Source organism: Pseudophryne corroboree, chromosome 4, assembly GCF_028390025.1.
Source record: "Pseudophryne corroboree isolate aPseCor3 chromosome 4, aPseCor3.hap2, whole genome shotgun sequence".
NCBI classification, from domain to species: Eukaryota; Metazoa; Chordata; class Amphibia; order Anura; family Myobatrachidae; genus Pseudophryne; species Pseudophryne corroboree.
Genome location: NC_086447.1, coordinates 792,107,991 through 792,124,673, shown reverse-complemented (window position 1 = coordinate 792,124,673; position 16,683 = coordinate 792,107,991). Strand labels below are relative to the sequence as shown.

General features: G+C 47.8%; 1 protein-coding gene across 5 annotated transcripts in view; it reads left to right on the top strand.

Annotated features, from left to right (window-relative positions):
- Positions 1 to 16,683, top strand: part of THADA (THADA armadillo repeat containing) — a 1,252,206-nt gene that overhangs the window by 597,861 nt on the left and 637,662 nt on the right. The window lies entirely within an intron of this gene.

The following is a 16,683-nucleotide window of genomic DNA, read 5'->3' as shown; positions in this document are numbered from 1 at the left end:
TCACATTACACCACACCATATTGCTCTTTATTCTCATTACACCACACCATATAGCTCCTTATTCACATTACACCACCCCATATTGTTCTTTATTCACATTAGACCACACAGTAGTGCCCTTTCTATACGTTTCGCCACACAGTAGAGCATTATACAGATAATGCCACACATTGGTAATGCATTTATACACAATACCACACAGTAATGCCCCTTACACATGACACCCATTTTTAATGTCCTTATAAACATAATGCACCTTACACATTATGCCAACCTTTATTAATGCCCTTATACACATAATTTCCCTTACACATATGCCGCACATTGTTAATGCCCTTATAAACATAATGACACACATAATGTCCCTTACACATATGCCGCACATTATTAGTGCCCTTCTACACATAATGACACACATAATGCCCCTTACACATATGTTACACATTATTAATGCCCTTATACACAGAATGACACATATAGTTCCTGGCGTGAGTCAACTGGCAGTTCTGCTAATGTCGGATGCCTATTTTTTATGAAAATGCATCTTATTTGCATTGCTATGTGGCTAGGGTGCACAAGCAGCTTCTGCTGATTAAAATGATATGTGGCATCATGTATCTGCATACGAAATGCTACACACAGAATATAGGCATGCCGCATATCATTTTAATCAGCAGAAGCTGTTTGTGCCCCTAGGCATACCAGATGCCCTAGGCAATTGCCTAGTTTGCCTATACCTAGGGCCGGCTCTGGTGACCTGGTCATGCAAGTTTTAAGGACACTGTAGGACTTGTTTACTGTAGCTCTAGGAGAAAGTAATGGAAAAATTTGAAGGCATGCAAGTAAGATATGAAGGGGGTTATCCAATTACACTGCAGGTAATTGTGTCTTTGGGGGCTAACCAGTTAGCCTCGATAGGGCATGCTCCTCCCCCCGATGCTGGTACTTATAGGCGACTGAGGTACCCGAAGCATAATCTGCGATAAGTAGCCTACAAGAGCCTCAATAACACATAGTATCAGGAGCTTATCGAGTTGTTTTGATCATCCATTTTCGGCCAATCAAAACGGCCTCTGATTGGATACCACGATAAATACCATCGATCAAAAATCGCGATATCCAGCCATTTTGATTCGCCGAAAAATGGATTGCATCTAATTGGATACCGCCCAAAGTAACTACCCAAATAAAGGTAAACTGTGCTTAGATAATAGATTCTTCACCGCAAAATATGTTTATTAATTTAGAGTTATTTATATTGTGCATACATAAATACACAGTGATTTACTGTACAGAGAATTCTTGTCCATTTATCAGTTCCTGTCTCAGTGGAGCTTATGATCTATATTTCCTACATACACTAGAGCATGGTCGGACAGGTGTACAGGGGAAATCCCTGGTTGGCCCCACAGCCTGTGGGCCCCATCTCCTCCTCTAGAGCACAGTAACTTGGTGGAGCAGGATCACGGATGAACTTAGGTACTTGGTTTGTTTCTACGTATGTAAGTTACACCAAGATTAGCCCTACCACCCATCATAGTGGATGGCCCTGACACACCCTTGTCCTGCATGTCCTCTATTGTGGATAGCCACACCACTCTGGTGGCTGGCCAGACCCCTTAAGCTTGGTTCCCAACCACTGCAATCTCTGGTGGGCATTTCATGCCCCCGTCCAACACTGCCCTAGGATAATAATGTCAAAGGCCAAGTAACATATCACTATCCTTTTGGAGTGTGTTAAGACACTGGACACAGTAAGAACATACAAACTCCATACAAAGAGGGTCCTGATAAGAATCGAACCATTGACCCCAGCGCTGCTCTGCTAACCACTGTGCTACTGTTTTGCCCAACATGTTGAAGGTAGTCAGTAATATAGCAAATGTAAAAATACTACTCCTGTATTTGCATGACACCTGATGCTAGAACCATAGCTAGACATGTTGTCTGATCCTTTTTTTGCAAATGTTGTTGAAGTTTTAAAAGAAAACAAAGGATACGTATGTTGCGAATACTCTGGACTAGAGATGGTTGGCATCAATATATAAAGCTAAAGGCATAAGAAAAGATTGTAGTCAGGCCTGCTCCAACAAAGGAGCTGATGAAGGTGTAGTTCCTGGAACGTCTCTGAAGAAGGACCCGATAATATTGTCCACAAATCATTGTATCCTCCTTGTGGTAACAACCACCGTTCATGACTATACAGAATAATTCCCAAGCTGGATAAATGTCTAGCTGCCATTAATCGGCATTAGCTTCAACTATTTTCACTTGATAATATGCAATATATCTATATTAATAGTAGAAGGACAACTTGTATGAGTGACTTATTTCTATAATGCCGTTGTAAGAGCACATCATATACCAAATTAAAGGTGTGTTGTGTCTGTAGATTTGCAGAAAAATGTTGGCATTGTAATTGGTTGCATTGTTTCGTAGTTATGTGGCAAAATGTCTACCTGCCATTTACAGTTCATAACAATTGTGCTCTGGAAAATGTGACAGTTGGTGAACTCTCCCTGTGCACCTGGTGGGTGACCTGGAACATGTGCCCTGCTGGGTGGTCTGGAAACTGTGACCTTTATTTGCAGTCTCCACTAAGCAGGGAGTTTTTTTAAATTCGACTCCCAAGGGTGTGAAAAGGGATAAAATGTTCTGCTCAGCAATCATTTGCCTGGTTGAAACCGGCACATCGGGTAGTTATTATTTTGTTTATTGTATTTATTAACATTTACTAATACCCCTTTCTCTGACGTCCTAGTGGATGCTGGGGACTCCGTAAGGACCATGGGGAATAGCGGCTCCGCAGGAGACTGGGCACAAAAGTAAAGCTTTAGGACTACCTGGTGTGCACTGGCTCCTCCCCCTATGACCCTCCTCCAAGCCTCAGTTAGATTTTTGTGCCCGAACGAGAAGGGTGCACACTAGGTGGCTCTCCTGAGCTGCTTAGTGTAAAGTTTAGTTTTAGGTTTTTTATTTTCAGTGAGACCTGCTGGCAACAGGCTCACTGCATCGAGGGACTAAGGGGAGAAGAAGCGAACTCACCTGCGTGCAGAGTGGATTGGGCTTCTTAGGCTACTGGACACCATTAGCTCCAGAGGGACCGATCACAGGCCCAGCCATGGATAGGTCCCAGAGCCGCGCCGCCGGCCCCCTTACAGAGCCAGAAGCAAGAAGAGGTCCGGAAAATCGGCGGCAGAAGACATCCTGTCTTCACCAAGGTAGCGCACAGCATTGCAGCTGTGCGCCATTGCTCCTCAGCACACTTCACACTTCGGTCACTGATGGGTGCAGGGCGCTAGGGGGGGGGGCGCCCTGAGCAGCAATAAAAACACCTTGGCTGGCGAAAATACATCACATATAGCCCCCAGGGCTATATGGATGAATTTTAACCCCTGCCAGAATCCATAAAAAAGCAGGAGAAAAGTCCGCGAAAAAGGGGCGGAGCCTATCTCCTCAGCACACTGGCGCCATTTTCCCTCACAGCTCCGTTGGAGGGAAGCTCCCTGGCTCTCCCCTGCAGTCACTACACTACAGAAAGGGTTAAAAAAAGAGAGGGGGGCACTAATTAGGCGCAGTATTAACAATACAGCAGCTATAAGGGGAAAAACACTTATATAAGGTTATCCCTGTATATATATAGCGCTCTGGTGTGTGCTGGCAAACTCTCCCTCTGTCTCCCCAAAGGGCTAGTGGGGTCCTGTCCTCTATCAGAGCATTCCCTGTGTGTGTGCTGTGTGTCGGTACGTTTGTGTCGACATGTATGAGGAGGAAAATGATGTGGAGGCGGAGCAAATTGCCTGTAATAGGGATGTCACCCCCTAGGGGGTCGACACCTGAGTGGATGAACTGTTGGAAGGAATTAACAGTGTCAGCTCTTTACAAAAGATAGTGGTTGACATGAGACAGCCGGCTACTCAGCTTGTGCCTGTTCAGACGTCTCATAGGCCGTCAGGGGCTCTAAAGCGCCCGTTACCTCAGATGGCAGATACAGACGCCGACACGGATACTGACTCCAGTGTCGACGGTGAAGAGACAAATGTGACTTCCAGTAGGGCCACACGTTACATGATTGAGGCAATGAAAAATGTTTTACACATTTCTGATAATACGAGTACCACCAAAAGGGGTATTATGTTCGGTGAGGAAAAACTACCTGTAGTTTTCCTGAATCTGAGAAATTAAATGAGGTGTGTGATGAAGCGTGGGTTTCCCCCGATAAAAACTAATAATTTCTAAAAAGTTATTGGCATTATATCCTTTCCCGCCAGAGGTTAGGGTGCGTTGGGAAACACCCCCTAGGGTGGATAAAGCGCTCACACGCTTGTAAAAACAAGGGCTCTACCCTCTCCTGAGATGGCCGCCCTTAAGGATCCTGCTGATAGAAAGCAGGAGGGTATCCTAAAATGTATTTACACACATACTGGTGTTATACTGCGACCAGCAATCGCCTCAGCCTGGATGTGCAGTGCTGGGTTGGCGTGGTCGGATTCCCTGACTGAGAATATTGATACCCTAGATAGGGACAGTATATTATTGCCTATAGAGCATTTAAAAGATGCATTTCTATATATGCGTGATGCACAGCGGAATATTTGCCGACTGGCATCAAGAGTAAGTGCGTTGTCCATTTCTGCCAGAAGAGGGTTATGGACACGACAGTGGTCAGGTGATGCGGATTCCAAATGGCATATGGAAGTATTGCCTTATAAAGGGGAGGAGTTATTTGGGGTCGGTCTTTCAGACCTGGTGGCCACGGCAACAGCTGGGAAATCCACGTTATTACCCCAGGTCGCCTCTCAACATAAGAAGACGCCGTATTATCAGGCGCAGTCCTTTCGGCCCCATAAGGGCAGGCGGGCAAAAGGTTCCTCATTTCTGCCCCGTGACAGAGGAAGAGGAAAAAGGCTGCAGAAATCAGCCAGTTCCCAGGAACAGAAGCCCTCTCCCGCCTCTGCCAAGCCCTCAGCATGACGCTGGGGCTTTACAAGCGGACTCAGGCACGGTGGGGGCCCGTCTCAAGAATTTCAGCGCGCAGTGGGCTCACTCGCAAGTAGACTCCTGGATCCTTCAGGTGGTATCTCAGGGGTACAAATTGGAATTCGAGACGTCTCCCCCTCGCCGTTTCCTAAAGTCGGCTTTACCGACGTCTCCCTCCGACAGGGAGGCAGTTTTGGGAGCCATTCACAAGCTGTATTCCCAGCAGGTGATAATCAAGGTACCCCTCCTGCAACAGGGAAAGGGGTATTATTCCACACTGTTGTGGTACCGAAGCCGGACGGCTCGGTAAGACCGATTTTAAATCTAAAATCTTTGAACACTTACATACAGAAGTTCAAATTCAAGATGGAGTCACTCAGAGCAGTGATTGCGAACCTGGAAGAAGGGGACTACATGGAGTCTCTGGACATCAAGGATGCTTACCTTCATGTCCCAATTTACCCTTCTCACCAAGGGTACCTCAGGTTTGTGGTACAGAACTGTCACTATCAGTTTCAGACGCTGCCGTTTGGATGGTCCACGGCACCCCGGGTCTTTACCAAGGTAATGGCCGAAATGATGATACTCCTTCGAAGGAAGGGAGTTTTAGTTATCCCTTACTTGGACGATCTCCTGATAAGGTTAAGATCCAGAGAACAGTTGGAGGTCGGTGTAGCACTATCTCAGGTAGTGTTGCGGCAGCACGGTTGGATTCTCAATATTCCAAAATCGCAGCTGGTTCCGACGACTCGTCTTCTGTTCATAGGGATGATCCTGGACACAGTCCAGAAAAAGGTGTTTCTCCCGGAGGAGAAAGCCAGGGAGTTATCCGAGCTAGTCAGGAACCTCCTAAAACCGAGCCAAGTCTCAGTGCATCAATGCACAAGGTTTCTGGGAAAAATGGTGGCTTCCTACGAAGCAATCCCATTCAGCAGATTCCACGCAAGAACTTTCCAGTGGGACCTGCTGGACAAATGGTCCGGGTCGCATCTTCAGATGCATCAGCGGATAACCCTGTCACCAAGGACAAGGGTGTCCCTCCTGTGGTGGTTGCAGAGTGCTCATCTTCTAGAGGGCCGCAGATTCGGCATTCAGGACTGGGTCCTGGTGACCACGGATGCCAGCCTGCGAGGCTGGGGAGCAGTCACACAGGGAAGGAATTTCCAGGGCTTATGGTCAAGCCTGGAGACATCACTTCACATAAATATCCTGAAGCTAAGGGCCATTTACAATGCTCTAAGCTTAGCAAGACCTCTGCTTCAAGGTCAGCCGGTGTTGATCCAGTCGGACAACATCACGGCAGTCACCCACGTAAACAGACAGGGTGGCACAAGAAGCAGGAGGGCAATGGCAGAAGCTGCAAGGATTCTTCGCTGGGCGGAAAATCATGTGATAGCACTGTCAGCAGTATTCATTCCGGGAGTGGACAACTGGGAAGCAGACTTCCTCAGCAGACACGACCTCCACCCGGGAGAGTGGGGACTTCACCCAGAAGTCTTCCACATGATTATAAACCGTTGGGAAAAACTCGACAGGTATTGCGCCAGGTCAAGGGACCCTCAGGCAATAGCTGTAGACGCTCTGGTAACACCGTGGGTGTACCGGTCAGTGTATGTGTTCCATCCTCTGCCTCTCATACCCAAGGTACTGAGAATTATAAGATGGAGAGGAGTAAGCACTATATTCGTGGCTCCGGATTGGCCAAGAAGGACTTGGTAACCGGAACTTCAAGAGATGCTCACGGAGGATCCGTGGCCTCTACCTCTAAGAAGGGACCTGCTCCAGCAAGGACCCTGTCTGTTCCAAGACTTACCGCGGCTGCGTTTGACGGCATGGCGGTTGAACGCCGGATCCTGAAGGAAAAAGGCATTCCGGATGAAGTCATCCCTATCCTGATCAAAGCCAGGAAGGATGTAACCGCAAAACATTATCACCGCATTTGGCGAAAATATGTTGCGTGGGGCGAGGCCAGTAAGGCCCGACGGAGGAATTTCAACTGGGTCGATTCCTACATTTCCTGCAAACAGGAGTGTCTATGGGCCTGAAATTGGGGTCCATTAAGGTTCAAATTTCGGCCCTGTCAATTTTCTTCCAAAAAGAACTAGCTTCAGTCCCTGAAGTTCAGACGTTTGTAAAAGGGGTACTGTATATACAGCCTCCTTTTGTGCCTCCAGTGGCACCTTGGGATCTCAATGTAGTTTTTGGGTTCCAAAAGTCACATTGGTTTGAACCACTTAAATCTGTGGAGTTAAAATATCTCACATGGAAAGTGGTCATGCTATTGGCCCTGGCCTAGGCCAGGCGCGTGTCAGAATTGGCGGCTTTATCCTGTAAAAGCCCTTATCTGATTTTCCATTCGGACAGGGCGGAATTGAGGACTCGTCCTCAGTTTCTCCCTAAGGTGGTTTCAGCGTTTCACCTGAACCAACCTATTGTGGTGCCTGCGGCTACTAGGGACTTGGAGGACTCCAAGTTGCTAGACGTTGTCAGGGCCCTGAAAATATATGTTTCCAGGACGGCTGGAGTCAGAAAATCTGACTCGCTGTTTATCCTGTATGCACCCAACAAGCTGGGTGCTCCTACTTCTAAGCAGACTATTGCTCGCTGGATTTGTAGTACAATTCAGCTTGCACATTCTGTGGCAGGCCTGCCACAGCCAAAAATCTGTAAATGCCCACTCCACAAGGAAGGTGGGCTCATCTTGGGCGGCTGCCCGAGGGGTCTCGGCTTTACAACTTTGCCGAGCAGCTACTTGGTCAGGAGCAAATACGTTTGTAAAATTCTGCAAATTTGATACCCTGGCTGAGGAGGACCTGGAGTTCTCTCATTTGGTGCTGCAGAGTCATCCGCACTCTCCCGCCCGTTTGGGAGCTTTGGTATAATCCCCATGGTCCTTACGGAGTCCCCAGCATCCACTAGGACGTCAGAGAAAATAAGAATTTACTTACCGATAATTCTATTTCTCGTAGTCCGTAGTGGATGCTGGGCGCCCATCCCAGTGCGGATTGTCTGCAATACTGGTACATAGTTATTGTTACCAAAAATCGGGTTATTGCTGTAGTGAGCCATCTTTTCTAGAGGCTCCTCTGTTATCATGCTGTTAACTAGGTTTAGATCACAAGTTGTACGGTGTGATTGGTGTGGCTGGTATGAGTCTTACCCGGGATTCAAAATCCTTCCTTATTGTGTACGCTCGTCCGGGCACAGTATCCTAACTGAGGCTTGGAGGAGGGTCATAGGGGGAGGAGCCAGTGCATACCAGGTAGTCCTAAAGCTTTACTTTTGTGCCCAGTCTCCTGCGGAGCCGCTATTCCCCATGGTCCTTACGGAGTCCCCAGCATCCACTACGGACTACGAGAAATAGAATTATCGGTAAGTAAATTCTTATTTTCTCTTACGTCCTAGAGGATGCTGGGGACTCCGTAAGGACCATGGGGTATAGACGGGCTCCGCAGGAGACATGGGCACTATAAATAACTTTAGAATGGGTGTGCACTGGCTCCTCCCTCTATGCCCCTCCTCCAGACCTCAGTTAGATCCTGTGCCCAGAGGAGACTGGGTGCACTACAGGGGAGCTCTCCTGAGTTTCTCTGAAAAATAATTTTGTTAGGTTTTTTATTTTCAGGGAGCACTGCTGGCAACAGGCTCCCTGCATCGTGGGACTGAGGAGAGAGAAGCAGACCTACTTAAATGATAGGCTCTGCTTCTTAGGCTACTGGACACCATTAGCTCCAGAGGGTCGGAACGCAGGTCTCACCCTCGCCGTTCGTCCCGGAGCCGCGCCGCCGTCCTCCTCACAGAGCCGGAAGATAGAAGCCGGGTGAGTATAAGAAGAAAGAAGACTTCAAAGGCGGCTGATGACTTCAGATCTTCTCTGAGGTAACGCTGCGTGCCATTGCTCCCACACACAACACACACAGCGGGCACTGAAGGGTGCAGGGCGCAGGGGGGCGCCCTGGGCAGCAATTATAAACCTCTTGGGACTGGCTAATAATATATTTAGAGGCTGCGGAGGCACTATATTATAGAATCCCCCGCCAGTATAGAAAATTTGAGCGGGACTGAAGCCCGCCGCTGACAGGGCGGAGCTTTATCCTCCAGCACTAACCAGCGCCATTTTCTCCACAGCACACTGCAGAGAAGCTGGCTCCCCGGACCCTCCCCTGCTGAACACGATGACAGAGGGCAAAAAAGAGGGGGGGGCACTTTTTATTGGCGCAGTGAGTGTATAATTATATATTTTATATAAAAGCGCTGTTTTGTCTGGTTTCCAGTGTCAGTTGGCGCTGGGTGTGTGCTGGCATACTCTCTCTCTGTCTCTCCAAAGGGCCTTTTTGGGGAACTGTCTCCATATAGATATATCCCTGAGTGTGTGGGAGTGTCGGTACGCGTGTGTCGGCATGTCTGAAGCGGAAGGCTCATCCAAGGAGGAGGTGGAGCAGATGATTGTGGTGTCTCCGTCGGCAACGCCGACACATGATTGGATGGTTATGCTGAATGTTTTAAATGCAAATGTGTCTTTATTACGTCAGAGGTTGGACAAAGCAGAGTCCAGAGATAGAACAGGGAGTCAATCCATGGCTTTGGCTGTGTCACAGGGCCCTTCAGGGTCTCAGAAACGTCCCCTGTCCCAAGTAGCAGACACTGATACGACACGGATTCTAATTCCAGTGTCGACTACGATGATGCAAGGTTACACCCAAGGGTGGCCAAAAGTATTAATTATATGATTATTGCAATAAAGGATGTTTTACATATCACTAATGACCCCTCTGTCCCTGACACGAGGGTACACATGTTTAAGGAAAAGAAACCTGAGGTAACCTTTCCCCCATCTCATGAGCTAAAAGGGTTATTTGAAAAGGCTTGGGAAACTCCAGACAAGAAACTGCAGATTCCCAAAAGAATTCTTATGGCGTATCCTTTTCCTGCGCAGGGCAGGTTACGGTGGGAATCCTCACCCAGGGTGGACAAGGCGTTAACGCGCTTGTCCAAAAAGGTGGCGCTGCCGTCTCCAGACACGGCCGCCCTCAAGGATCCTGCTGATCGCAGACAGGAAACTACCTTAAAATCTACTTATACACATACGGGGGCCTTGCTCAGACTGGCAATAGCGTCGGCTTGGGTTTGTAGGGCTGTTGCGGCTTGAACGGATACCTTGTCAGCTGACATTGGTACCCTGGATAGGGATACCATTTTATTGACCTTAGGTCACATTAAAGACGCAGTCTTATATATGAGAGATGCTCAGAGAGACGTTGGTCTGCTAGGTTCGAGAGCCAACACCATGGCGATTTCTGCTAGGCGAGCCCTGTGGACCCGCCAATGGGCGGGTGATGCCGACTCAAAGAAGCATATGGAAGTTTTGCCTTACAAAGGTGAGGATTTATTTGGGGAAGGTCTCGCGGACCTGGTTTCCACAGCTACCGCGGGCAAATCTACCTTTTTACCTTATGTTTCCCCACAGCTAAAGAAAACGCCGCAATATCAGATGCAGTCCTTTCGGTCGCATAAGTCCAGAAGAGGTCGGGGCTCTTCCTTCCTCGCCAGAGGTAAGGGAAGAGGGAAAAAGCTGCCTGCTACGGCTAGTTCCCAGGAGCAGAAGTCCTCCCCGGCTTCTACGAAATCCACCGCATGACGCTGGGGCTCCACTGAGGGAGTCTGCGCCGGTGGGGACACGTCTTCGACTCTTCAGCCACGTCTGGGTTCGGTCAGAGGTGGATCCTTGGGCAATGGAAATTGTGTCCCAAGGTTACAAACTGGAATTCGAAGACGTGCCTCCTCGCCGGTTTTTCAAATCGGCCTTACCAGCTTCTTCCGCAGAAAGGGAGATCGTTTTAGCTGCAATTCAAAAACTGTGTCAACAACAAGTGGTTGTCAAGGTTCCCCTGCTTCAACAGGGGCAGGGGTACTATTCAACCCTGTTTGTGGTCCCGAAACCGGATGGCTCGGTCAGACCCATTTTAAATTTAAAATCCCTAAACCTGTACTTGAAAAAGTTCAAATTCAAGATGGAATCGCTCCGGGCAGTTATCTCCAGCCTGGAAGGGGGGGACTTTATGGTGTCACTAGACATAAAGGATGCATACCTTCATGTCCCCATATATCCCCTTCATCAGGCGTACCTGAGATTCGCTGTACAGGAATGTCATTACCAGTTTCAGACGTTTGGCGTTTGGGCTTTCCACGGCCCCGAGGATTTTCACCAAGGTAATGGCGGAAATGATGGTGCTCCTTCGAAAGCAAGGGAGCCACAATTATCCCGTACTTGGACGATCTCCTGATAAAAGCGAGATCGAGAGAACAGTTACTGAAAAGCGTGTCGCTCTCCCTGAGAGTGCTGCAGCAACATGGCTGGATTCTCAAGCTGCCGAAGTCACAGTTGGTTCCAACGACTCGGCTATCTTTCTTGGGCATGATTCTGGACACAGAAAGAAAGAGGGTTTTTCTCCCGATGGAAAAAGCCCAGGAACTCCAGAACACGGTCAGAGACCTGTTGAAACCGAAAAGGGTGTCAGTTCATCAATGCACTCGAGTACTGGGGAAAATGGTGCCGTCCTACGAGGCCATCCCCTTCGGCAGGTTTCATGCGTGGGATCTTCTGGACGAATGGTCCGGGTCCCATCTTCACATTCATCAGGGTGTCTCTCCTGTGGTGGCTGCAGAGTGCTCACCTTCTAGAGGGTCGCAGGTTCGGCATTCAGGACTGGGTTCTGGTGACCACGGACACGAGCCTCCGAGGATGGAGAGCAGTCACGCAAAGAAACATTTTTCAGGGACTATGGTCAAGCCAGGAGGCTTGTCTACACATCAACGTACTTGAATTGAGGGCCATATACAACGGCCTGCGTCAAGCGGAGAATCTTCACGGCCTACCGGTTCTGATTCAGTCGGACAACGTCACAGCCGTTACTGTGAACCGTAAACCGACAAGGCAGAACAAGGAGCAGAGTGGCAATGGCGGAAGCCACCAGGATTCTTCGCTGGGCGGAAAATCATGTAAGCGCTTTGACAGCAGTCTTCATTCCAGGAGTGGACAACTGGGAAGCAGACTTCCTCAGCAGACACGATCTCCATCCAGGAGAGTGGGGACTTCATCAAGAAGTTTTTGCAGAGATAACAAGTCGTTGGGGACTTCCTCAAATAGACATGATGGCGTCACGCCTCCACAAGAAGCTTCGGAGGTATTGTGCCAGGTCAAGTGACCCTCAGGCAGTAGCGGTGGACGCCCTAGTGACACCGTGAGTGTTTCGGTCGGTCTACGTGTTTCCTCCTCTTCCTCTCATCTCAAAGATATTGAGAATCATAAGACGAAAAAGAGTGCGGACAATACTCATTGTTCCCGATTGACCTCGAAGGGCCTGGTATTCAGATCTTCAGGAAATGCTCGCAGAAGATCCGTGGCCTCTTCCTCTCAGAGAGGACCTGTTGCAACAGGGTCCCTGCGTGTTCCAAGACTTACCGCGGTTACGTTTGACGGCATGGCGGTTGAATACCGAATCCTAGCTGGAAAAGGCATTCCGGAAGAAGTCATCCCTACTCTGATAAGGGCTAGGAAGGAGGTGACTGCGAAACATTATCACCGTATCTGGAGAAAGTATGTATCTTGGTGTGAGGCCAAGAATGCTCCTGCGGAAGATTTCCATCTGGGCCGTTTTCTCCACTTTCTGGAGACAGGAGTGGATATGGGCCTGAAATTAGACTTCATTAAGGTACAGATTTCGGCCCTATCAATTTTCTTTCAGAAAGAATTGGCTTCTCTCCCGGAAGTCCAGACTTTTGTAAAGGGAGTGCTGCACATACAGCCTCCTTTTGTGCCTCCAGTGGCACCATGGGACCTTAACGTGGTGTTACAGTTCTTAAAATCTCACTGGTTTGAACCTCTTCAAACGGTGGAATTAAAATTTCTCACTTGGAAGGTGGTGATGTTGTTGGCATTGGCATCTGCAAGGCGGGTGTCCGAATTGGCGGCCTTGTCTCACAAGAGCCCCTATCTGATTTTCCATGTGGATAGAGCAGAATTGAGGACTCGTCCTCAATTTTTGCCTAAGGTGGTTTCTTCGTTTCATATGAACCAATCTATTGTGGTGCCAGTGGCTACGGGGGACTTGGAGGATTCCAAGTCCCTTTATGTAGTCAGGGCCTTGAAAATGTATGTAGCCCGGACAGCTCGGGTTAGGAAAACAGAGGCTCTGTTTGTCCTGTATGCAGCCAAGAAGGTTGGCGCTCCTGCTTCTAAGCAGACTATCGCTCGCTGGATCTGTAACACGATTCAGCAGGCTCATTCTACGTCTGGATTGCCGTTACCAAATTCGGTTAAGGCCCAATCCACTAGGAATGTGGGCTCTTCTTGGGCGGCTGCCCGAGGGGTCTCGGTTGGGTTCAAACACTTTTGCCAAATTTTACAAGTTTGATACCCTGGCTGATGAGGACCTCATGTTTGCTCAATCGGTGCTGCAGAGTGATCCGCACTCTCCCGCCCGGTCTGGAGCTTTGGTATAAACTCCATGGTCCTTACGGAGTCCCCAGCATCCTCTAGGACGTAAAAGAAAATAAGATTTTAAACCTACCGGTAAATCTTTTTCTCCTAGTCCGTAGAGGATGCTGGGCGCCCGTCCCAGTGCGGACTATCTTCTGCAAGACTTGTATATAGTTTTTGCTTACATAAGGGTTATGTTACAGTTTTGATCAGTCTCGGGCTGATGCTGTTTTGTTTCATGCTGTTAACTGGTTTGTATATTCCATGTTATACGGTGTAGATGGTGTGGGCTGGTATGAATCTTGCCCTTAGATTAACAAAAATCCTTTCCTCGTACTGTCCATCTCCTCTGGGCACAGTTTCTCTAACTGAGGTCTGGAGGAGGGGCATAGAGGGAGGAGCCAGTGCACACCCATTTTAAAGTTCTTTATAGTGCCCATGTCTCCTGCGGAGCCCGTCTATACCCCATGGTCCTTATGGATTCCCCAGCATCCTCTACGGACTAGGAGGAAAAAATTTACCGGTAGGTTTAAAATCATATTTTTCCACTGACTTTAAAATCCTGTGTTTTTGCACGTGAATGCGCATCAACCCGGAATTTTGGTCCATGTAGACTTACTCCTACACTGCGATCAGCTTAGCCCGTTTCGTTCCTGGTTTGACGTCACAAACACGCCCTGCGTTCGGCCAGCCACTCCCCCGTTTCTCCAGACACTCCCGCGTTTTATCCTGGCACGTCTGCGTTTTTCCGCACACTCCCAGAAAACGGCCAGTTTCCGCCCAGAAACACCCACTTCCTGTCAATCACACTCCGATCACTTCAACGTGAGTAAATCTACTAAGTTTTGAGCTAAAATACTTGGCGCATGCGCACTGACCCCCCTTGTTCTTTTCCAGGGTCAGTCAGTGGAAAGGGGTATTATATAGCGCTAACATATTCTGTTGTGTGTGCATTTCAATTAGGAACAAAACAGTAATAGAACAGTAATAAAACAAGTGAGGTAAGAAGGCCATGCCCACACACTTACCATCTGTAGGGAAATAGGCATTGATACACAAGGAGAAGTGCTACATACAGCGAATACAAAGCGTAACCACTATTAATACCTGAACAGGCAATGATGTATCAATGTTGCCACATTTCCAACCACTATAATCATATCAAAATAAGAATAAAATGAAAACAATGGTATACTAGAAAAGTAAGTACTGCAGACATGACAACATACAATATATAAGTGATGCAGAATTTTTTAAACCCATATCCTTTGATAAAATAAATAAATATTTAACCTCCGTGCTTATCCATTTGGCAGCCAACATACTGTACTTTGGTATTTTCTATGCACAGGTGTTAATTTAATAGCCTTTGAAAGCTTCCACAATCTAGCAGTCAATATAGTTGTTGCTATAGGAATATAAAAAATATTAAGTATGCCATTTGATTGAAGAGAGTAGGTTTAGGCTACGGGGGAAAGAGTTAGGGTGAGATTGAGGGGGAGGGTGTTTAAAGTTAGGTTGTGGAGAGGAAGGGTTAGGTTTAGGCTGCGTGAAGGGGGGTTAGGGTTAGGCTGTGTGTATGGAGGGTTAGGGGACATTGAGGGTAGGTAAGTATACAGTACTTACCTTTCCCCTATCAGGGGATATTTTATATGCTGTATGCGGTTCAGGCTCTTACCTGGGTAAAGGGAGGTTGACGGAGGTCCAGTACAAATGAGGCGTGTATTGTTTTCATATTTATTTATTAACAGTTTCTTATATAGCACAGCAAATTCCATTGCGCTTTACAATTGGAAACAACAATGATAAATCAAAACTGGGAAATAACATACAGTCAAAGAAGTAGGAAGGCTCTGCTCGCAAGCTTACAATCTATAGGGAAATAGGCATGGATACACAAGGATAGATGTTATCTGTTGCATAATTGTCCACCAGATTGCAAAGGTTCTTGGTGGGCTATATGATATGGTCACACAGCAATGATGGCCTGGGGTCAGGAGGATGGGAAAATGGAGATAGAGAAAATATGTGAGGATATGTGCGGACTGTACAGTGGGAATGTCATTGGATAAAAAAGCTTATGAAGGTTATGTGAGAAGCATTTGATAAGATTGCCTGAAGAGGTGAGTTTTCAGGGAACGCTTGAAGGTTAGGAGACTAGAGGAGTCTTATTGTGTGTGGTAGGGCATTCCACAGAGTGGGTGCATGCCGAAGAAAGTCCTGCAATCGTGAATGGGAGCAAATAATGAATGTGGATGAGAGACACAGATCTTGTGAAGAGCGGAGAGGTCGGGTTGGGAGATATTTTAAGTAAAGAGATGTACATTGGTGTAGTTTGGTAAAATAGCCTTGTGTGTGAGTTAAAGTATTTTATATTGGATAGGGTAGAATACAGGTAACCAACAGAGGGACTGACAGAGCGAATCTGCAGACGATGAAGTATAACAAGGAAGATTAGCCTCGCAGCTGCATTCAGAATGGATTGTATTGGTGAGAATCTTTTTTTGGTAAGACCAGTAAAAAGACTATTGCAATAATCAATGTGGGAGGGGTGGTCTTCAAGTTGCCGACTGTCGGGATCCTGGCGCACAGTATACCGGCGCCGGAATCCCGACAGCCGGCATACCGACAGATATTCTCCCTCGTGGGGGTCCACGACCCCCCTGGAGGGAGAATAAATAGCGTGGCGCGCGTAGCGTGCCACCGTGCCCACAGCGTGGCGAGCGCAGCGAGCCCACAAGGGGCTCATTTGCGCTCGCCACACTGTCGGTATGCCGTCGATCGGGCTCCCGGCGCCGGTATGCTGGTCGCCGGGAGCCCGGCCGCCGGCATACCATACTACACTCATGTGGGAGATAATGAGAGCACAGATTTCAGTTTTTGCTGTGTCTTATGTAAGATATGGTTGTATTTTGGATATGTTTTTTGGATGCATGTAACATGATTTTGAGACAGATTGAATGTGGGGAACAAAGGACAGTTCAGAGTCAAGGATTACACCTAGGCAGCAAATTTATGGTACAAAAAAGGTAGGTTTATTAGGACACATCTGTATATGTACTGTAGCTTACTAAAAAAAACACGTGTGCGGCTCTGCAGTTTGTGACAACTCTGAGCTCCGGTGGAGGGGCCAAAGGTGACCAGGAGCACCTGACCTGATGATAATTACACACACTGTTCAAATACTGTATAATGCTGCATATTAAAGGACTGTCACATTTGTA